This window comes from Pan paniscus, chromosome 5, assembly GCF_029289425.2.
Source record: "Pan paniscus chromosome 5, NHGRI_mPanPan1-v2.0_pri, whole genome shotgun sequence".
Taxonomy (NCBI): Eukaryota; Metazoa; Chordata; class Mammalia; order Primates; family Hominidae; genus Pan; species Pan paniscus.
In genome coordinates, this window is record NC_073254.2 from 95841461 (window position 1) to 95865644 (window position 24184).

At 40.3% G+C, this 24184-nt stretch overlaps 1 protein-coding gene across 6 annotated transcripts in view; it reads left to right on the forward strand.

Moving 5' to 3' along the window:
• The window catches only part of MYO6 (myosin VI), a 167697-nt gene that overhangs the window by 43918 nt on the left and 99595 nt on the right, over positions 1-24184 (forward strand). The window lies entirely within an intron of this gene.

Sequence of the window (24184 nt, forward strand, 5' to 3'; positions counted from 1 at the left end):
TCGCTCTGTTGCCCAGGCCAATGTGTGGTGGTGTGATCATAGCTCACTGCAGCCTTGAACTCCTGGGCTCAGGTGATTCACCTGTCTTAGCCTCTCAAATGGTTGGGATTACAGGTATACACCACCATACCCAGCTAAATTTTTTTTTTTAAATTTTTTTGTAGAGACAAGATCTCGTCATGTTGACCAGGCTTGTCTTGAACTCCTGGCCCCAAGTGATCCTCCCACCTCAGTCTCCCAAAGTGTTGGGATTATATGCACGAGTCACTCTGCATAATGATTTTAAAATTTCAGAGATCTCAAAAGATGTTACTGTACCCTGGGATTAGTCCTGTTTCCCCTTAGGGAAAATATTTCCAATTTTATAATGAAAGTTAGAATACAAGTCAGTGACAACATAATCCACTTACCTGAAATGCATTTTACAGCAAACTTTTAAAGATTAAGTTACAATTCTCATATAAGACAATTATATTACTAAGGATTGAGGCTTAAAAAATGATTAAAATGGGCTGGGTGCGGTGGCTCACGCTTGTAATCCCAGCACTTTAGGAGGCCAAGGCGGGTGGATCACCTGAGGTCGGGAGTTGAGATCAGCCTGGCCAACATGGTGAAACCTTGTTTCTACTAAAAATACAAAAATTAGCCAGACATGGTGGCGGGTGCCTGTAATCCCAGCTACTTGGGAGGCTGAGGCAGAGGTTGCAGTGAGCCAAGATCGTACCACTACCCTCTAACCTGGGCGGCAGACTCTTTCTCAAAAAAAAAGAAAAAAAAATTAAAATGAGAAATGTAAAATTGTCAGATTAATAAACTTTATTAAACATTCCCAAGGCAATGATGAAAATAATTAACAGTGAATTATTCTATAAAGATGTGTTTCCTTGTTAAACATTGGACTTCTTGATAAACATGGAGAATGTCTACGTACATTTATATCTTCTTTCTCTTCTGAAACATCATTAGAATGATAGTATAGGAATTAAAAAAAATTACATAGTTGGGAACATCCCTACCAAAAAGTTAGATGTGCCCAGTTACTCTAGAATGAAGTCATAGGTCTCCATGTACTTACATCGAGCTGCTGGTTAGCTACTTAGTGACTTTCTAAATATGAATGGAAAACAAGTTGAGAAAAGCCTTTCCATGAGAAAGAAAAAAGCAATAGAAGGAGAAAAGCAGCCAGAAGTAATCAGAGACAATGGAGGGAAAGTAAAAATGTGACTGTAGAAATAAAATTTTCTGTGGAAGGGTTAGAAAGTCAAGTGGAGGACATTCCCAAGACAGTGGAATAAAGGGATAAATATATAGGTAATAGAAAAGAGGCAAGAGTAAGAGTGGCAATCTTGTAGAAGGAGAACATTAAATTATAGACCTCAGAAGGCAAGAACTGAATAGGAAGACATCTAAAAAATAGAAAGAATATCAGAACATTCCTCATTGTATGATTTGTGCTTCCAGACTAAACATGTTCTTAATGTATGTAGCACAAAGAATTCAAGCAACACAGAGCCATATTATCATGGAAGTTTAGGGCACCCAGGATTAAGGCAAGATCCTTCAAGCTTTCAAGTAATAGGGGTGAAATAAAAAGGGGTACGAATAATCAGGAACCTAAAAGGCATAGCAGTTCCGGATGCTAAAATATATGTTCTCAAAATCTTGAAGAAAAATGACTTTCAACCCAGAACTCAATTATATGTGTGTGTTCAATCAGTAATTTAAGTATGAAGGTAGAACAAAGACCCTATTGAGCATGAAAGGACTCAAATACGTACCTAGGAGCGAGCAGTGAAGGGAAGCCCCAGAATAATAGCTGGCAGTAGTTTCAGAGAGCAGCCAAACAAGGGAAGGAGGGGCGGGAGGCACTGTTGTTGGTTATATAAGCAAAAAAAAAAAAATTAAAAAAAAAATAAATAAAATGTGCTCTTTTATCACCTTAATAAGAAAATTAATATAAAATGTGTCTTCGTGAATCACTGTTAATATTGATTGGACCTTGTGAGAAGATTGTAATTAATACTACTTCATTTTTTACAACTAAACTGAAGAAAAAAAGGCTTAAGCCTTCAATGCAAAGAAATTCATCCTTCATGAAGAATTCTCAGTAGTTCTAATGGATTCTATTCCAGGATGGTAATTCTTGTGAAGTGAGACCAAATTGTAGCTGAGTTGAATTTTAATTGTTGAATAATCACTGTGTAATTAATTCCAGAGAATGAGTGAGATTATAAAATAGTAACTGAGTACTTGAACTACTCTGAAACTTTAGATTTATCTGACCTTAATACCTACGGACTTAAAGTTGTTAGTGTAAAGACTCGAGAATGAATTTTGGTGTAGGCGGAAGGCAGCAGCTTTAAAAGAAATCATCCTATGTTGGTGGTTAGGAGTCAAGGCAAAATGCCCGCAGCACAGTAGAGGAGAGGGTTTTTATTGTGAGATCTACTTTAAAAAAAACCAAAAGTTTGCTTACTTTTAACTCCGGGGAAACTGAAGCTTTTTAACCCATAAATAACATTCCTTTGAGATACTGCCATGCTTTGTGAGCTGGGAAGGCGTATGGAGCTTTGGATCATATAATCAGTATGATCGATTATTTTTGTTTGTGAAAAGTTAACTGTTTGAGTAACTTTTTAAGTGGCTTGACAAAACCACTATGGTTTTATCAGGTTTTATAGAGGATCTCAGTAATGCATAAATTGTGTCTGTCTCAAGTCTTTGTCTGAAAATTTAAAAATCCAGGCATATTATTCCACTGGGAGACATTCCCATTATAATGTTTGATTTATTGGCTACTTAGCATAATTTTATAGAAATCTACTTTAAAAGAAACCTGATTCCCACCTAAACTTTGCCAACTGTTTGGATAAACTTTGTATTTTTATCCATGTTTTGAGAATCTGTTATATTACTGTATTTCTTTAATTTTACTAATCCGGCACATTTGTGCAAAATGCTAAATTGGAGGGCAAGTGATGAATAGATCTGATTTGAGGGTATTTACATTCCAACAGATTGGAACAATCAGAAAAATCTAGTTGCTGAGTAATAGCATTATTAAAAGATGATTGCTCTACTGAATTTGCTTTTTAATGGGTTTATGACACAAAGTCCATAAGATCTATGGATACTCAACAATCTGTATACATAAAGAATTAAATCTCTCATAGGTATGAAGTTTTCTTTTAATTTTATTTGAAATACCCAGTCAGTTATTAAATTACTTAATTCCTTGTTTATGAATTCACTAATTATTTGCTATTATCTGGTGCCCTGCTTTTGGTGCTTTTTTTCCTCATCATATTGGATTATTGCCTACCACTCTGTTCTACCAGAGACCTTTCTAATATGGTCAGTGACCTTTCTAATATGCATATCTAATTAGGTGACCCTCAGTTGCCTGTAGAATAGAGTTAAGGCTGTTTACACCTTGGCGTAGATCTGCCTTTATCTGTCAGGCTTTGTCTTCCACCACACTTTTTTCCCCCTTCTTCCTCTCAGTACACCCTCCAGTCATACTAAGTAACATTTATGTCCAGTATTTCAGCTTTTAATTTCACATCTTTGAATTTTTTTTTGAAAATTATAATTTCACCTTTTATTTTAGATACAGGGGTACATGTACAGGTTTGTTACATGGGTATACTGTGTGCTACTGAGGTTTAGGGTACAGATGATTTCATCACTCAGGTGGTGAGGACAGTACCCAATAGGTAGTTTTTTAGCCCTTTCCCCCTCCTTCTCTGCCCCCTCTAGTAGTCCCCAATGTCTATGACTCCCATCTTTTTTTTTTTTTTTTTTTTTTAATTGAGACGAAGTCTCACTATATTGCCCATGCTGGTCTTGAACTCCTGAACTCAAGCAGTCCTCTTGCTTTGGCCTCCCAGAGTGCTGGAATTACAGGCATGAGCCACCACACCTGGCATTGGCTCCCATCTTTATGTCCATGTGTACTCAGTGTTTAGTTCCCACTTGTAAGTGTGAACATATTGTATTTGGTTTTCTGTTCCTGTGTTAATTTCGCTTGGGATAATGGCCTCCAGCTGCCTCCATGTTGCTGCAAAGGGCATTATTTCATTCTTTTTAATGGCTGCATAGTATTCCATGGTGTATGTGTACTATATTTTCTTTATCCAGTCCATTGTTTATGGACACCGAGGTTGATTCCATGTCTGTTGTGAATAGTGCTGTGATGAACATACAAGGGCACGTGTCTTTTCTTTTTCTGTGTGTGTATTTATTTATTTATTTAATTTTATTTTTTTGAGACAGAGTCTTGCTCTGTCACCCAGGCTGGAGAGCGGTGGCACAATCTTGGCTCACTGCAACCTCCACTTCCTGGGTTCAAGCGCTTCTCCTGCCTCAGCCTCCCGAGTAGCCAGGATTACAGGCATGCACCACCATGCTCGGCTAATTTCATTTGTATTTTTAGTAGAGACGGGGTTTCTTCATGTTGGTCAGGCTGATGTCGAACTCCTGACCTCAGGTGATCCACCCGCCTCGGCCTCCCAGAGTGCTGGGATTACAGGCATGAGCCACCGCGTCTGGCGTGTGTATTTATTTTTAAGCAGGCATATTATGTTCAAAGAATGCATGTGTCTTTTTGGTAGAACGATTTATTTTCCTTTGGGTATATACCCAGTCATGTAATTGCTGGGTCAGATGGTAGCTCTGTTATATGTATTTTTTTTAGTTTTTATTTTTTTTTGAGACTGAGTCTCACTCTGTTGCTCAGGTTGGAGTGCAGTGGCATGATCTTGGCTCAGTGCAACCTCCACCTTCTGGGCTCAAGCCATTCTCCTGCCTTAGATACCCGAGTAGCTGAGATTACAGGTGCCTGCCACCACGCCTGTCTAATTTTTGGATTTTTAGTAGAGATGAGGTTTCACCATGTTAGCCAGGCTGTTCTCAAACTCCTGACCTCAAGTGATCTGCCTGCCTCAGCTTTCCAAAATGCTGGGATTATAGGTGTGAGCCACTGTACCTGGCTGGTGACTCTGTTTTAAGTTTAGAAATCTCCAAACTGCTTTCCATAGTGGTTGAATTAATTTACATTCCAACCAACAGTATATAAGCATTCTCTTTTCTCTGCAGGCTTGCCAGCCTCTGTTGTTTTTTTACTTTTTAATAAAAGCCATTTAATTAGGTCCCACTTGTCAATTTTTGTTTTTGTTGCAGTTACTTTTGGGGACGGAGCCAAAAATTCTTAGCCAAGGCCAGTGTCAAGAAAGGTATTTCCTAGGTTTTCTTCTAGATTTTTATAGTTTGAGGTCTTACATTTGAATCTTCATAATCCATCTTGAGTTGATTTTTATATATGGTGAAAGGTAGGGGTCCAGTTTCATTCTTCTGCATATGGCTAGCCAGTTATCCCAGCACCATTTATTGAATAGAGAGTCCTTTTCCTATTGCTTGTTTTTGTTGACTTTGTCAAAAATCAGATGGTTGTAGGTGTGGGGCTTTATTTCTCTGTTCTCTATTCTGTCCCATTGGTCTGTCTGTTTTTGTACCAATACCATGCTGTTTTGGTTACTGTAGCCTTCCGTATAGTTTGAAGTCGGGTAGTGTGAATATACTGTGATCTAATAGGCTTTTATTCCTGGGACGTAAGGGTGGTTCAACATATGCAAATCAATAAATGTGATTCACCACATTGACAGAATTAAAAGCAAAAATCATCGGATCATCTCAATAGAGGCAGAAAAAGCTTTCTGTAAAATCCAGCATCCCTTCATAATAAAAACCTTCAACAGACTAGGCATCAAAGGAACATAACTGAAAATAATGAGTTATCTATGATAAACCCATAGCCAACATTGTGCTGAACAGGCAAAAGCTGAAACTATTCTCCTTGAGAACAGGAGCAAGACAAGAATGCTCACTCACACCACTCTTTTTCTGGAAGTCCTAGCCAGAGCAGTCAGGCAAGAGAATAAATAAAAGGTATTCAAATAGGAAAAAAGAAGTCAAACTGTCTGTCTTTGCTGATGATACATTCTATATGTGGAAAACCCTGAAGTTTCTCCCAAAGACTCCAAGAACTGATAAATGACTTCAGTAATGTTTCAGGACACAAAATAAATGTGCAAAAATAAGTAGTATTTCTAAACAGCAGTGACGTTCAAGCTGAAAGTCAAATCAAGAACACAATCCCGTTTACAGCAGCCACACAGACAAAACGAAATACTTAAAAATATAGCTAACCAAGGAGGTGAAAGACCTCTACAAGGAGAACCACAAAACACTTCTGAAAGAAATCAGAAAACCAGGCGCGGTGGCTCATGTCTGTAATCCCAGCACTTTGGGAGGCCAAGGCGGGTGGATCACCGGAGGTCAGGAGTTCCGAGACCAGCCTGGCCAACATGGTGAAACCCCATCTCTACTAAAAATACAAAAACTAGCCAGGCGTGGTGGCAGGCCCCTGTAATCCCAGCTACTAGGGAGGCTGAGGCAGGAGAATCGCTTGAACCCAGGAAGTGGAGGTTGCAGTGATTCGCGATCTTGCCATTGCTTTCCACCCCGGACGACAAGAGCAAAACTCTGTCTCAAAAAAAAAAAAAAGTATTTTACTTTGGTCCTTGATTTATGTGACACACCTAGGTTAAGGAAGAACAAACATGTTTGTAAGCAAGAGAGTCTCATTTTTGTAATTCATCATCAACTTTTGAAATGTTAAAATTAATATTTAAAAAGTATTAGCTCTAGAGAGTCAATAAGGCAAGCAAATATATAGACTTGTTTGTAAAGCAAGAAAATATTTACTTTCTTTTTTTCCCTTTGAATTTACTTACTACAAGGTAGGGTTTGTGTGTAGCCTAGAGTTTGAACCTTCATTTCAAGGAATGAAATGAAACAAGATGGCTCTTGTTTCTTGATTTTTGCCTGTTTTTTGAGCCTAAGTTAGTGTTCTCAAATGGGGAAAAGATGAGGAAGGAGAGGGTAGGTGTAGACTAACTTTACCCATGTTACAGTGCTTTGGGATAGAAGCATAGCACTGCTTCTCTGAGTATTTCCTGCTTCCCCCCAGGCATTTGAGTACCTGGGATATTATCACTTTAGTTATTCCCCTTCCCCCAATAATTAATGCCAATTCTTTTAATGGCAGTGGTGGTAACTTTAAGACTTTAGGAGTTTCTAGGATCTTATTTCTATGTGTGGTTTTGTTTTTTGTTTAGAAAGAATGTGCTTTTCTTTTTTGTTTAGGATGAAAAATACTAATTTTTTTTCTGGTGCTATGCCTGACACATATTGGGAATTCAATAAATGTTTATAGAATGCATTTGTAATAATTTCACTTCATGGTTCAACCCCCCTCCAGACTCTACACTCCCCAAACAGTCCCGTAATAAGAGTGAGCCCTTACTTTCATGAAAGAAAATTCAAAATTGGTATGCAGCTGAACAAAGGTAAGTGAGTCAACATAATCACTCAGAAGCACCATACAGTGTGTTTCCCAAAACAATTAAGAGGAGACAGGACCTGGGAGCTGCCGAGAAGTACAGAGGCTCCCATCTCAAGGGCCTTCAGTTACAAGTGGATGTCCTTAATGTATTTTCAGTATTTCACAAAGCCTGATGGAGGATTTATATTTGCTATGATTAAGCTGAAGTAGGCTAAGGTGTCAGATTTCTTACTGGAGTAATACCCAGCCTGGGTGACAGAGTGAGACCCTGTCTCAAAAAAAGAAAAAGAAATTGTCATTTAATAAGAAGAGGATCACTATGAACGAAACAAATTTAAACGGGGAGCTAGGAGGTCAGTTTAGGATATGAAAAGTTTGAGATGGCTGTTGATTTCCTAAGTAGTGATATTGAATAGGCTATGTGCTCTAGATGTCTGGAGTTAGGAGAGAGGTATAAGTTGGAGATAGAAAATGGGGCATTACTATTTTGTTGAGACAGGGTCTCACTCCATTACCCAGGCTGGAGTGCAGTGGCACAATCTTGACTCACTACAATCTCCATCCCCCAGGTTCAAGCAGTTCTCGTGTGTCAGCCACCTGAATAGCCGGAATTACAGGTGCATGCCACCACACCCGGCTAATTTTTGTATTTTTAGTAGAGATGGGATTTCCCCATGTTGGCCAGGCTGGTCTTGAACTCCTGAGCTCAGGTTATCCACCTGCCTCTGCCTTCTGAAGTGCTGGCATTACAGGTGTGTGAGCCACCGTGCCTGGCCACATGGGGCGTTATTAGCATATTAATAACATTGATGCCATGATTAGCCATATGGATAATGTTTAAAGCCGTAAGACTAGATGTATTACTTTGTTTTCACACTTTATAAAGAACTTCCCTGAGACTGGGTCATTTATAAAGGAAAGAGGTTTAATTGACTCACAGTTTTGTATGGCTGGGGAGGTGTCAGGAAATTTACAATCATGGCAGAAAGTGAAGGGGAAGCAAGCGCCTTCTTCACAAGGCGCTTCACAGAAAAGAGGTGGGAGAAAGAGAAGAGCGGGGAGAGGAGGGAAAGAGAGGGGCGAGAGGAGAGGAGGAGGAGAGAGGAGAGGAGAGGAGGGGTTGTTGTTCTTGCATGGCTTAAGAAGGAATAGGATCTGGTGGGTGAGTAGCGACTGGTTTTAGATAGGAGTAAGAATAATTTGGACTTAGAATGAAAGGAAGACTGTATGGGCACAGATGCAGCTTGATATGTAGAGGTGGTGGTGAGAGCTTAATTTTTTTTTAATGAGAAAACTTGCATTTGCATTTTCAGAGATAGTTTAGTAGAATACTGTCTTCAAAGCATGTTGTGGAGTGGAGTTGAAAGTTAAAGTGGCCCTTGGAAATCTGAAAAAATAATGTGAGGGCTGGGCACAGTGGCTCATGCCTGTAATCCCAGCACTTTGGGAGGCCAAGGCGGGTGGATCACCTGAGGTCATGACCTCAAGACCAGCCTGGCCAACCTGGTGAAACCCCGTCTCTACTAAAAATACAAAAATTAGCTGGGTGTGGTGGCGGGCGCCTGTAATCCCAGCTACTCAGGAGGCGGAGGCAGGAGAATCACTTGAACCTGGAAGGTGGAGGTTGCAGTGAGCTGAGATCACGCCATTGTACTCCAGCCTGGGCGACAGAGCAAGACTTCATCTCAAAAAAAAAAAATGTGATTCTCATCTTGTAGAATATCTGAATATACTTATTGCATAATTTGTATGTCAATTAAGAAAGAATAATATATTTTATAATTGATTCAAGAAATGAAAAATTTCAGTGAAAATTTCCAATTCTTTTGATTGTCTCTCTGATTCTCAGGGAGTCATTTAAATGCAATACTAACTGGAAGACAAAATTAACTCCCTGTAAAAAGCATGTTTACCTTTTAAAAATGTTTCTTTGGCTGGGCATGGTGGCTCGTGCCTGTAATCCCAGCATTTTGGGAGGCCGAGGTAGGCGGATCATCTGAGGTCAGGAGTTTCAGTCCAGCCTGGCCAACATGGTGAAATCCTGTCTCTACTAAAAATACAAAAATTAGCTGGGCATGGTAGCGCGTGCCTGTAATCCCAGCTACTTGGGAGGCTGAGTCAGGAGAATTGCTTGAACCCAGGAGGCGAAGGTTGCAGTGAGCCGAGACTGCGCCACTGGACTCTAGTCTGGGTGACAGAGCGAGACTCAGTCTCATTAAAAAAAAAAAAAAATTTTTTTTTTTTGATACTGAGTCTCGCTCTGTCACCCAGGCTGGAGTGTAGTGGCGTGATCATGACTCACTAGCCTCAACATCCCAGGCTGAAGTGATCCTTCCACTTCAGCCTCCCACCACGCCAGCTGGGACCACAGGCATGCACCACTTCACCCAGCTAGTTTTTGTATTTTTTGTAGAGACAGGGATCTCACTTTGTTGCCCAGGCTGGTCTTGAACTCTTGGGCTCAAGCAGTCTCTCCAGCTTGGCCTCTCAAAGTTCTGGGATTACAGGCATGAGCCACTGCACCTGGTGGAAAAAACTCTTAAACCTAGCACAAATTACAAAACTAGGTAACTTCTGGGTGTATCATTGGATAATAAACAAGATTAGTCACAGCATATGGAATATTTAAATCACCTGGGATGAATATCTTGCTATTATATTCTGATACTTTAACATCTGTGAAAGAAATTTTGAGTAGGTAAACTGGGATGTTTAGTCTCTTAAAAATACAGGGCTTTTTCTGAAAAAGTCTGCTTTTTGTCCATATTATTGTAATAAAGATTGCATATATTATATGAATTATGTCTAAATCCAAATCTGTCTTGTGATGGTAATTTACGCAGGTGTTTATATTTGAAATATAGTTTATGATTTCTTCTCTGAAAATCTGTAAGAAAATCATATAATCAGTTCTCACAATTCAGATTGTATAGTATTTATAGTAATTTTCCTGGTATCAGTTCCAAATCATGTATTTTAAAATATTCCATAGTAAGCTTATTAATGACATACTTGCTTTTTTTTTAATCCTCTTTTTTTGTTAGCACATTAATCTTAACTATACCAGTTAAGTTAGTGGTGGTGTTCACTGTTTTAAGAATCAAGTGATAGCAGACTTAGCTTTAAGCATTGATTGCTACATTGGAGTTTCTTAGGTTATACTTGGAAGTCACTTTGTGAAAAGGTCATACATCAGGACCAGGGCCGTAATCAACTAGACTTTCAGAAGGGGTGTCATAGCTGGAATAGACATTTGTCTTATTTTGAAAAACAGTTGATCTGCGTATTTTGTCATCAGTATCTCAGCCTAAAGCAGTGCCTGGTACATAGCAGGTGCTCAGTAAATATTCATTGAAAAAAAAAATCAAAATTACTTCTTAATTAAATTGTGGTAGTTAATTTTTAGATATTGTTAATGTTCAGATATTTTCTTCTTTGTCCTGAGTTTGGACTTAGTGATGGGTCTTTTCTTTCCATTGTTAATAAAAGTTTATTGCTGATAAAACCAAGATATTCACAATAAGTTCAGTACTTATGTTCAATTAATACTATATCATAGCAATAAAAAAACCAAATTTTGTACAACTAGCTGAAGATTAACTTGGATATATTTTCTAGGGAGGCTTTTTCTTTTTGTTTTTTGTTTTTGATTTGTGACACAGGATCTTGCTCTTGTCACCCAGGCTGGAGTGCAGTGGCGCGATCATGGCTCACTGCAGCCTTGGCCACCTGAGCTGAAGCTATTCTTCCACCTCAGCCTCTTAAGTAGCTGTGACTACAGGTGTGTACTGTCATGCCTGACTAATGTTCATGCTTTTGGTAGAGACAAGGTCCCACTATGTTGCCCAGAGTGGCTTTGAACTCTTGGACTCAAGCAATCCTCCTGCCTTGGGCCTTTTCAAGATAATTTACTGACTAAAGGGAACCCTGCTGAAATGTTTTTGAGAATGATTTAATTCCTGAACTTTGGTTCGGGAACCGAAATGCTTGATAAAAGATTGTGCTAGGTACACACAAAACTTACTAGCCACAGCCAACTGTTAACCTTGTGCCCCATTTTCTCACAGTATCTGGATACCAGGGAAGCTAATAGCTTTAGGATACACTGATAGAGGTGAGAGGAGTTGCCGGTTTAAAACTTGTTTGCCAAAGGTGCACATAACATTGTTTTGATCAGCAAGGCCAGGGCTTGGCCAGATGAAAGAGTAATCTTTTTAAAAGGCAAACTTGATAGATCTACCCCACCCCTTCATACTCCCCTCCACTGGAATTTAAGATCCCTGAGGGCAGGGATGTTGCCAATTCTGTTTACTCTTCTATTCTAATTGATTGTTTTCCTATTAGCTAGAGGGCTCCCTGAGGCCAGATACCTTGTCTCTTTTTGCTCACCTTTATACCTCCAACAGCTGGCAGTATGTGGTACATGGTAGGTGGCTAAATAAATAATAGTTAACAGAATAAATGACTCCGTAAGGCAGTCTTGGAAGGATTCTGTTTGCCATATGCTTTCTCCTTTTTGGTATCTTATTCTAGCACTTACAGCCAAAACCCAAATTACTTTTAGTTGGTACTTAATGTCTAATACCCTAACATATATATACACATATATATGCGCATATATATATATACACACATACATACACACATATATATACATATATACACACATATATAATATATACACATATATACATATATACACATATGTACACATATATATACACATATACATATATATGTATATACACACACACATATATATATGTATATATATATATTTTTTTTTTTGAGACAGAGTCTCACTCTGTCAACCCAGGCTGGAGTGCAGTGGCATGATCTTAGCTCACTGCAACCTCTGCCTCCTTGGTTCAAGTGATTCTCGTGCCTCAGCCTCCCAAGTAGCTGGGATTATAGGTGCAGCCAGAATGCCTGGCTAATTTTTGTATTTTTAGGAGCAATGGGGTTTCACCGTGTTAGCCAGGCTGGTCTCGAACTCCTGACCTCAAGTGATTCACCTGCCTCGGCCTCCCAAAGTGTTGGGATTACAGGTGCGAGCCACGGTGCCCGGCCTTAACCAAACTATATTTCTAAAAGGGTAACTTTTGAAAATAATGGTGACATGGCAGGCAACGGCTCATGTTTTGTGATATGAATCTGCCTATTCTGCCTGTAGTATTTAATACATAGATGTTATTGGAGTTATCATTGGAGATGCAGATAAAAGAGAATATAGTGGTGTATGTTTTTGTTACTCTCGCCTGCAATAAGTTTGCTCCCCAGGGAGCCTCCTGGTGATATACTTTTAACCTTTTGACACAGAAAAAATGAAAAATTAGTGTAGTAGCTTTGAAAAGCCACGATTGCCTTCTGTGGATTACGTGGTGCTTCTGTGGTAACTACATGTTACTATAGTGTTTACATTAAAAATACATTATCAATTGTCAATTAAGTACTAAAAGTAAGATAATTTTCAGTTGATGATGGGGAATTATCTCAGAATAACTGTAGGAATTTCCAAGATTTAAAATTTCCTTAACCCCAATAATTCTTATTATTTTTTTCTTTTAGTATTTGTGCAAAGTATATGTAGTTAGAAAGTTAGAATGTGTTTAAGACTTCTAGTACAATAGCACTGGGAATTGAGACTGTCTTAAAAATTTCCCTTATAGTGAGTGAGTGTCTTTTTAAGTACTCTTCATATGCAAACATGTTTAGTTAGAATGAATATTGACCACATGGATTTTCTGAAAGATTTTTCTGGGAACAGATATTAACATATCTGAAAGAATTTTGTCATCTTTGGTGGGGTGAATAAATCAGACTTCATTAATGAGGGATAATTTGTATTTAAATATTTAGGATTCCAAAAGCAATTAAATGAAGACATTAAAAAAAGAGGTTTATTCTAGTGAAAACCTTGCACTAGATACAAAGTAATACTTAATTTAAGCCTGGGCAACATGGCAAAACCTCTTCTCTACTAAAAATACAAAAAAATTAGCTGGATGTGGTGGCACATGCTTGTAGTTCCCAGCCATTTGGGAGGCTGAGGCATGAGAATTGCTTGCACCTGGGAGGCAGAGGTTGCAGTGAGCTGAGATCATGCCACTGCACTCCAGCCTGGGCAACAGAGCAAGACTCTGTCTCAAAAAAAAAAAAAAAAATTAATAGAAGGGGGAAGTGAGTGTCCATGGCTTCTTCCAGGCAGAAGTACATCATCATCACATAGAATAAGACATGTTCAGATTGTTGGGAACAAGCACCCCAAAATCTGGCCATAAACTGGCACCAAAACTGGCCATAAACAAAATCTCTGCAGCACTGTGACATGTTCATGATGGCCATAACGCCCATGCTGGAAGGCTGTGGGTTTACTGGAATGAGGGCAAGGAACACCTGGCCCGTCCAGGGCGGAAAACTGCTTAAAGACATCCTTAAGCCACAAACAATAGCATGAGTGAGCTGTGCCTTAAGGACATGTTCCTGCTGCAGATAACTAGCCAGACCCACCCCTTTATTTAGGCCCATCCGATACTTCTAGTTAATCTAATGTCTGTAGAAACAATGCTAATGACTGGCTTGCTGTTAATAAATATGTGGGTAAATGTCTGTTCGGGGCTCTCAGCTCTGAAGGCTGTGAGACCCTTGATTTCCCACTTCACACCTCTATATTTCTGTGTGTGTGTGTCTTTAATTCCTCTAGTGCCACTGGGTTAGGGTCTCCTGACAGAGCTGGTCTCAGCACAGATAAAAAACTGAACTGGGCCACAGTCATTTGGGCAGTGACTGTCTTTGATGACAGTGCTCAGCGTGGCTGTCTCTTGGATCATATTGTTCCAATCTGGACTGGGAGTTTGCCTCTGTATAGAGTTCTAGGTTAGAATTAATTTTCCTCCAGAATTTTAAAAACATTGTTTTATTTACTTACTGCTTTGAGTGCTGTTGAAGCCATTGTGATTAATGATCCTTAGAAGGACCTGTTCTTTTTTCTTCTTTTCTCACTAATCTCTCTGGAAATATGTAGCACATTTTATTTATTTCTGGTGTTCTGAAATTTGACAGTGGTGTCTCTGTGTGTCTGTTTTCTAGTACATTGTTGAGGACTCCATGGAAATTTTGACTAGACTCTAGAAAATCATGTCTTTTGGTTCTGGTATATTTTCTTTGGATATTTCAAAGCCTTCTTCCTCTCTCTTTGGGGAGTGGGCATGTGGAGGGATTTTTTTTCCTGGTATTTTGATGCTGGATTATTTTTACTAGTCTCATATTCACATTTTATTTTCCTTTTTCTCTTTTCCCCCTATTTTCTATTGTTACAGGAAAGGGGTCCTGATCCAGACCCCAAGAGAGAGGGTTCTTGGATCTCACACAAGAAAGAATTTCAGACAAGTCCATAAAGTGAAAGGAAGTTTATTTAGAAAGTAAAGGAATAAAGAGTAGCTCCTCCACAGACAGAGCAGCCCCAAAGGCTGCTGGCTGCCCATTTTTATGTTTATTTCTTGATTATACTACCAGAGATCTCTCTTGTTGCCATCTTGGTTTTGATGGGTTTTAGCCAGCTTCTTTACTGCAGCCCGTTTTATCAGCAGGGTCTTTATGACCTGTGTCTTCTGCTGACCTCCTCTCTCATCCTGTGACTTAGAATGCCTTAAATGTCTAAAAACCAGTAGGTTTTAGCCTTATTTTACCCACCTCCTATTCAAGATGGAGTTGCTCTGGTTCACATGCCTCTGATGCTCTTCCATTTTATCTTAACTCTGAAAGGTTGCCTCGTCTTTTATCTTCTATAGCTTCTAGAGAATATTTCATTTCTATTATTATGTTGTTAAAGAAAAATTATTCTAACACTTGTTAAAACAGCAAGGAATACTTTATTCAAGGACTCTTGTGGTAGGGGTGGTATTAGTCTGCTAGAAGTGTAGACTGCTCAGGCTGCCATAATAAAATATCACAAACGTTTGTATTCTGACACAGAAATTTAGTTTTTTCACAGTTTTGTAACCTGGATATCTGACGTCAGTGTGTCACCGTGGTTGGGTTCTGATAAGAGCACTTTTCCTGGCTTATAGATGGCTGCCTTTTCTCTGTGTGTTCACTTGGCCTTTCCATGGTGCATGTACTCGGACAGAGATCTATTTCTCTCTCTTCCTCTTATTATATGGCCACCAATCCTATCTGATTAGAACCCTACCCTTCTGACCTCATTTAATCTTAATTACCTCCTGAAAGCCCTGTCTCCAAATACAGAGACATTGAGGGTTAAGGCTTAAACATATGAATTTGGGGGGAACAAAATTCAGTCCATAGCAGTACTTTCAGTTCATATCAAGGGGTATTGCAGTAGGTGGGAGAGATGGGCCTCAACTCCTGAATATGGCAGAGACAGCTGGGGATTGTGAACCCAGAATACCTGAGACAGGTCTCAACCAATTTAGAAAGTTTATTTTGAAACCAATTTAGAAAGGTTAAGGATGCACCTGTGACTCAGCCACAGGAGGTTCTGAGGACATGTACCCAAGGTGGTCAGGGCACAACTTGGTTTTATATATTTTAGGTAGACATGAGACATCAATTAATTTCTGTAAGATGTACATTGGTTTTGTCTGGAAAGGTGGGTAAACTCAAGGCAGGGGGAGGAGACTTCCAAATCATAGGTAGATAAGAGACAAACAATTGCATTCTTTTGAGTCTCTGATTAGCCTTTCACAGAATACACAATTTACATGTGAGAGGAGGGTAGAGGAAATAATCTTATGCCCTAGTCTGGCTTAGTGAAACAATATGGCAGAAGCAGCAATGAGATATGCATTTGTCTGACATGAGCCTCGGCGGGATGATTGAGTTCTGGCCGTCCTTCATCCACAAGGAATTTCCATGTGGGCAAATTGTGAGGGAGGCATGTAACTTTTTAAAAAAATGTTTGTAGCTATCTTGTTTAGGAATAAAATGGGAGGCAGGCCTGCCTGACATAGTCCCCAGCTTGACTTTTTCCTTGGCTTAGTGATGTTGGGGTTCCGAGATTTTTTTCCTTTCACAGGATTTACAGCCAAGGAACAGAGCGAGTGGATCAGTGGATGGAAAATTATTCATGGAGACATCAAGGGCATGGAAAGTCTTGCCATACTGACTTAACAGGATTTTTGCTGAAGGCAGATCAAGGACTTAGAGTGTTAATGGAAAAAGCAAACTGTAAAATATTTAAAGAGGTTTATTCGGAGCCAATATGAATGACTATGGCCCGATGAACAGTCTCAAGAAGTCCTGAGAAAGTGTGTGTGAGGTGGTTGGGTTATAATTTGGTTTTATACATTTTAGGAAGGCAGGAATTACAGGTGAAGACATAATACATGGAAGGTATATATTGATTCTGTCTCTGCCTGAAAACTGGGAAATCTCGAAGTGGGGGGATGGCGGAATGGGGAGCTTATGGGTCATAGGTGGATTCAAAGATTTTCTGATTGGCAGTTGAAAGAGTTAAGCTTTGTCTAAAGACTGGAAGTCAGTAGAAAGAAATGCTCGAGGTAAGATAAGGGGGATGTCAGCCGGGCGTGCTGGCTGAGGCTTGTAATCCCAGCACTTTGGGAGGCCGAGCCAGGTGGATCACTTGAGGTCAGGAGTTCAAGACCAGTCTGGCTAACATGATGAAACCTTGTCTCTACTGAAAAAAAAAAAAAAAAAGCAAAAATTAGCTGGGCGTTGTGGCAGGTGCCTGTAGTCCTAGCTCCTGTAGAGGCTGAGGCAGGAGAATTGCTTGAACCCTGGAGGCGGAGGTTGCAGTGAGCCCAGATTGCCCCATTGCCCTCCAGCTTGGGCAACAAAGTGAGACTCTGTCTCAAAAAAAAAAAAAAGATCCATAGATGTTGAGGTTCTTGTTATGTAGAGAAGCTTCATAGGTAGCAGGCCACAGAGAGAATGATGGTAAATGTCTCTTTTCAGACCTTAAAAGATGTCAGACTTAGGTAATCTCGCCTAGATCCATCCTGGAAATGCCTGGCTGCATTAATTACTATGAAATTCTCTACAGATGCAAATTTCCTCCACAAAAGACAGCTTTGCAGGGCCATTTCAAAATATGTCAAAGAAATATATTGTGGGGTAAAATATTTGATTCTCTTCAGGGTCTGATATCTGGCATGTGATGCTGTACCAGAGTCAGGTTGAAATGTGTCTTATTGCTGCAGAGAATCTGTTTTGTCAGTCTTATGATCTCTATTTTAATGTTATTATTGGTCAGTTGTGCCTAAATTCCAAAAGGGAGGGGGGTATAATGAGGCATGTCTGACCTCCCTTCCTGTCTTGGCTGGGAATTCAGTTTTTCAAGTTCCTCTGGGTTTCCCCCATCCAAGAGGGATCCCCATTCAGTTGGTTAGGGGCTTAGGATTTTATTTTTGGTTTATGACATGAAAGGTGGGGGATGGGAACTGGATCAAGTATCAGGGGTCGGGGAGTCTATCTAAATTGATCTAGCAGGATTCTTGCTAAAACTGGGCTGTGCAGGCCTGTCAAGAGATAGAACGGAGTTAAGGCCAAGGTTGAGGCCTAGTTGAGGAGAGGTCTCAGAGGAGCCTAATTAAAGTTGGTTGGTCAAGGAGAGAGTCTCGGCCAGGTGCAGCGGCTTATGCCTATAATCCCGGTTACTCAGAAGGCTGAGGTGGGAGGATTGCTTGAGCCCAGGAGTTCGAGGCTGCAGTGAGCTATGATTGTGCCATTGCACTCCAGCCTGGGCGAAAAAGTGAGACCCTATCTCCTAAGCAGTTTTTTTTTTTTTTTTTTTTTTTTTTGGCGTACCCATAATTGTTTTTGGTGTTTCTCATTCCAGAGTCTTCTCCAGAGAACAGGCTCTAGACTTCTCTTGGTGGGGGTGGTGGGAATTGGGGTAGGGGGGCAGTTTTTCCATCAATATGGAGTTTGTGTGGTTGGTGTGAGGAAATCTCTCTCAGAAAACTTTCACCTAGTTTTCCTTATTTTAGATTTCTTTTCACCCTTGTTCTGGAACCTTGTACTGAATTTCTTGTATCTTTTGAGGATTCTGTAGTATAATTTGGGTTGGTTTTCATATTTTCGAATTCATGCCTTGGAATTCAGCTCTCTTGTGGTTGCTGTTGGTTGCCTCTCAACCATTTGCTTTCCAAATTAGAAAATGCTTCTGTTTTCTCCTTTTTGCTTCTCTCCATCCTCATGGGCTGATGTATTTGTAAAGAATCCCTGTACTGTAGATATAGGGCTTTGATGAAGGAGCAATGTTAGCTGTGTGCCTTTAAATTTGTTACCTTAACTGGGAAGTCATAGTTAACAGTTGAAAATAGGAAAGTAGTTCGAAGTTTAATTTGCCATTCTTTTTTGGACTTTGGGAGTTTTGCTTTGCTGTGATTTTTCTTTTCTTTTTTTTCACTGTCACAAATTTTACACACAGTGATTTCAGGTAATTTTTCCTAAATGATCCCTCCTGTCTATTCTGTAATTTCTGTTTGTATTTAAAATTACCACAACTATTGTCTTGAAACTGACTGGTGGCTTCAAACAAGGGATATAGTGGGGAAGGAAAAGAGAAAGGGGGAGGGGTATAACTAGTATCTTTTGGGTGCCAGTAGAACAGTGATCTCAGTTTTATGTCACTTAATCCTCACTGCAGTTCTGAAAGGTAAGTGATATCCCACCATATGGATAAGGACAAAGATAAAAATCGAAGAGGTTAAATAACTTACTTAAGAGCTTGTCAGAAAGTGGTGGAGCTGAGTTTCAAGCCTAGGTTTTTTTTTTTGTTGTTGTTGTTTTTTATTTTTCCAGAGACAAGGTCTTACTCTGTCTCCCAGGCTGGAGTGCAGTGGCACAATGATAGCTTACTGCAACTTTGAACTCCTGGATTCAAGTCATCCTCCTGCCTCAGCCTCCTGAGTAGCCAGAACTACAGGGCTATGCCATCATTCCTGGCTAATGTTTAAAATTTTTGATTTTTGTAGAGGTGGAGTCTTGCTGTGTTGTTCAGGCTGGTCTTGAGCTCCTAGGATCAAGTGATCCTCCCACTTCGGCTTCTCAAAGTGCTTTTTTTAAAAATTAAATTTTTGTGTGTGTGTGTTGATACATAGTAGGTGTGTATATTATGGGGTACATGAGATATTTTGATAAAGGCGTACAGTGTGCCATAATCACATTGGGGTAAATGAAGTACCCAGCAACTCAAGGATTTATTCTTTCTTTGTACCACAACGATCCAAGTATACTATTTTAGTTATTTTTAAATGACAGTAAGTTACTGTTGACTGTAGTCACCCTCTTGTGCTATCAAGTACTAGATTTTATTAATTCTAACTATATTTTTGTACCCATTAACCATCCCTACTCCCCACCCCACTACCTTCCCAGCCTCAGGTATCATTCTACTCCCTATCTTCATGAGTTCAATTGTTCAGTTTTTTTTTTCTAGCTCCCACAGATACGTGAGAACATGTGAAGTTTTCCTTTCTCTGTCTGATGTGTTTCATTTAATGTAATGACCTCCAGTTCCATCCATGTTGTTGTAAATGACAGGATCTTTCTTTTTCATGGCTGAATAATACTCCACTGTATATATGCACCATGTTGCCTTTATCCATTCTTCTGTTCATGGGCACTTGGGTTGCTTCCAGATCTTGGCTACTGAGTATATTGCTGCAGTAAAAATGGGAGTGCAGTTATCTCTTCAATATACTGATTCCTTTCTCTTGAGTATGTTCCTAGCAGTGGGATTGCTGGATCATATGGTCATTATATTTTTAGTTTTTTAAGGAACCTGCAAACTGTTCTCCATAGTAGTTATATTAAATGGTTTTACAATTATAGTTTTAGAATATTCTGTGTACTTACTATTACCAGTGAGTTTTGTACCTTCAGATGATTTCTTCTTGTTCATTAAGCCCTTTTCTTTTGGATTGATGCCACCTGGGAGGCAGGGGCTGGAATCAAGAACCTTAGAAATCTATCTGCTGCTGTATTCTGAAGCTGAGCTGGCACCCAAGCCACAGATCAAGTTCTTGCCACTCTTTTCTCCTCTTTCCTCAAGCAAAGAGTCTCTCTGCATGGCCACCACCATCCCAAGCCCATGGCAAGTACAGCCTGGCTACTGCCGATGTTCACTCAAGGCCCAAGAGTTCTCCAGTCAGTTCGTGGTGGATGCTGCCAGTGCTGAATCTCCTGCTTTAGAACAGTGGGCTCCCCTTTGGCCCAGGGCACATCCAGAAATGCCATCCAAGAGTCAAGGCCGGGGATCAGGGACCCCAGGAGCCCGCTTGGTGCTCGTTAACCCACTCTGGCTGAGCGGGTACCCAGGCTGCCAGACAAAGTCCCCCTTACTCTTCCCTTTCCTTTCCTCAGTCAGAGGCAGTCTCTCCCCATGGCCACCACAGCTGGGAATGTGCTGGGTCATACCTGAAGCCAGCATAGCTCTCAGTCTCACCTGTGACCCGTGGTGAGTATTGCCTGGCTACCACTGCTGACTGTTCAGGCCCCAGGGGCTCTTTAGTCAGCAGGTGATGAATTCTGCTGGGACTGGGTTCTTCCCCCCAAATCAGTGAGTTATCTTCTGCCTAGGTTGTGTTTAGAAATGCCCAGGAGCTAGGGCCTGGAATGGGGGCCTCAGGACCTGCCCTGTTCTCTATTCTACTGGGACTGAGTTGGTTGGTATCCAGGTTGCAAGACAAAGTCCCCTTTACCCTTCCCTCTTCGCCTCTCAAACGGAGGGAAGGAGTCTTTAATAGAGCTGTGAGTTGCACTCCTGGCCGCCCAGCTGATGTTCTCACTAGGTCACATGCTCCCCAAACCCAGTGGCTCTGAGCCTATCATAGCACCAGGACTTGCCCAGAAAATGCAGTCCTTGTGGTCTAGACTGCTTTTCAAGTTTATTTAGGACCCCAGAACAATTTAGCCTGCAGTGGGGCTTGCTGAGATGAACTATTTGCCTCTGGCTAGGGCTTCTGTAAATGCTCTGTTTGTGATCTCTCCCTCCCACAAGCCTGTAGATTCTCTCACCACACCACCATTGCTGCTGCCAAGGGGTGGGGAGAGAGAGGGTGGTGCTGAGAGTTGAAGACTGGTTTTGCTCCCCTCTCCAGTGCCTCTTTCTTTGATGTGATGTTAAAACCAGGCACTGGTTTTAACTGGTACATTGCTCACCTGATTTTTTGTTCTTATGAAGATGCTTTTTTTGGGTGGATAGTTGTTCAATTTGGTGTTCCTGAAGGGGAAGTGATTGCTGGAGCCTTCTATTAAGCCATCTTGCTCTGTCTCCTTACCCTAAAGTGTTTTGATTACAAGTGTGAGCCACCGTTCCTGGCTGAGCGTAGGATTTGAAGATATTTCAGGATGAGCACAGTGGCTCACGCCTGTAATCCCAGCACTTTGTATGGTTGAGGCAGGTTGATTGCTTGAGCCCAGGAGTTCGAGACCTGCCTGGGCAACACAGTGAGACCCTGTATATAAAAAAATAAAAATTACAAAAATTACCTGCATGCACCTATGGTCCCAGCTACTTGGGAGGCTGAAATAGGAGAATGTCTTGAACGTGGGAGGTCAAGGTTGCAGTGAGCCATGATTGCATCACTGTACCACTGCACTATGGCCTGGGTGATAGAAAGACCCAGTCTCAAAAAAAAAAGAAGATATTTCAATTCTTCTAAGTCTACACCTGCTTTTACCCTTCCAAAACTGTGTGAACAATTCATTCATTTACCAGTGAATATTGAGTTGCTTACTGTGTGCTGGGCCTTAGGGACACAGAGAGGAATAGTCCAAGTCCTGATGAAACAGAAATGAAATGATTAGATTTACCTTTTGGTAGGATTACCAGTGATATGTGTGAAGTGGCACGAGTAGAAGCAGGCAGTTGAGTTAATTACAGAAGTCCTGGTAAAAGATGATGTTCATTTGAACTAAGACGGTAGAGGAGATGCAGAGAAGGAGTTGGATTTGTGATCCCTATTGGAGGTAAAGCTGACAACATTAAGGAAGTGATATGAATTTGGAAGGAGCTCAAGGGATTGGGGATGATTTCGGGTTTGATTTGAAGGAGTGCTGTTAGTGCCTTCACTGATATAAGGAAGAGCAAGCTGGAGTGATAGACCATGGCAATAATAACATAATAATTATGTTACACCTATTAGATACATTCATGAAGAGGTGTCCAGTAGACAAGTAAACATCTGGGAACTCAGTGGAGGTTTCGGCTAGAGCAACAACTTTGAGCATCACTCATACATAAATGGTATTTAAAGCCATGGGACTAGATATGATTAGGGAAAGAGTATAGATGTATGTGTGGTAATATAAGTCTGAAGTAGTGGTTTTGATTCACTTCTATGAAGACTCTTCATCTAATTTGTCAACTTGGAATTGTACATAAACCTGATAGCGTTTGCTGGATAGGGAAAACAACTCACTTTGTAGCCACTGCATAGACGACATCAACCAACAAGCAAGTTGCAAACATGCCAATAGTTAGCTGCTTTTGAATGAACTGTATGCCAAACGTCCTTGACTTTCATGAAACTACACCTGAGAGCATCCACATGAGGATCCACATTTGAGAATGCCACACAAAAGGAGGATTATGGCACATGAATCAGCTTTTCTTTTTAAATATAGATAAGTAGTGAAAAAATAAGTGCCTGTCAAGATGACATCTGGGATCATTTACCAGATGATCCATTGTTACATTTTAGTCTCATAGCATCCAGGCTCATTAAAACAAAATATTTTGCATGTCACGGATTGTTTTGGCTACTCTTTAGAGACAGATATGAATGTTAAATCTCAGAATGCTAAGTATGAAAGAAACCATACAGGGATAATGGAAAAATTAGGTTAGAATTCACCTTAGGCAAAAACTGTAAACAATCCAAATATTCATCAACAGAGCAATAGGTGAACAACTGTGGTACAGTCATTCATTGGACTAGTACGCACAACAAGGTTAAATGTGTTGAAAGCAAAAACAGTTTGTTGAATGAAAGAAGACAGACACAAAAGAATACATACTGTATGATGTCACTTATATGAAGTTCAGGAATAGGCAGAAACTAACAGAACAGTAGGAATGCCCATGGGGAATGGTTATTGACCAAAAGGAGTCATGAGACAACTGTTTTGTTTTAGAAACAGAGTCTTGTTCCGTCACCCAGAATGGATTGCAGCGATACAGTCATAGCTCACTGTAGCCTCAAGCAGTCCTCCTGCCTCGGCCTCTCAAAGTGTTGGCATTCTAGGCGTGAGCTACCACTCGTGACCTTGATTGGAGTGTTTCATAAATGGCTATATCCATTTGTCCATATTCATCAACTTGTATACTCAGACTTGTAGATTTCACTGTATGTCAGTTTTACCTCAGTGGAAAATAAGAAAACAACAAAAATGGCATACTGAGTAGTTCCGTGAGGATGAGCTTTGGGAGCACATCAGTCCATTCTCAGAGAGTGAGGGAAAGTTTCCCAGAGATAATAATCTCTCTTTTTATCCTTTTACTTCCACAGTTGATTTATTTTTTTCAACTCTTAGCTACCTCCCCACAATAATATCTATTCCTATGACTATTTAATTTATTGTGCAAATGCAGAATACTTTAGGTAGCAAAAAGGAGTGCTGTTATAAATTACACTCAACTGGTAAAAACTATCATCGTTTGCTTCTGTTCTAGTCAGAGGGTTGTACTCTACTGCCGTCATACCTGAAGGAAGGCAGTAGTAGAGCAGGTGTACCTGAGGGTGGAACAACCTCTGCTTGGCCTCATCTAAAAGTAGATAAAGGGGGCCG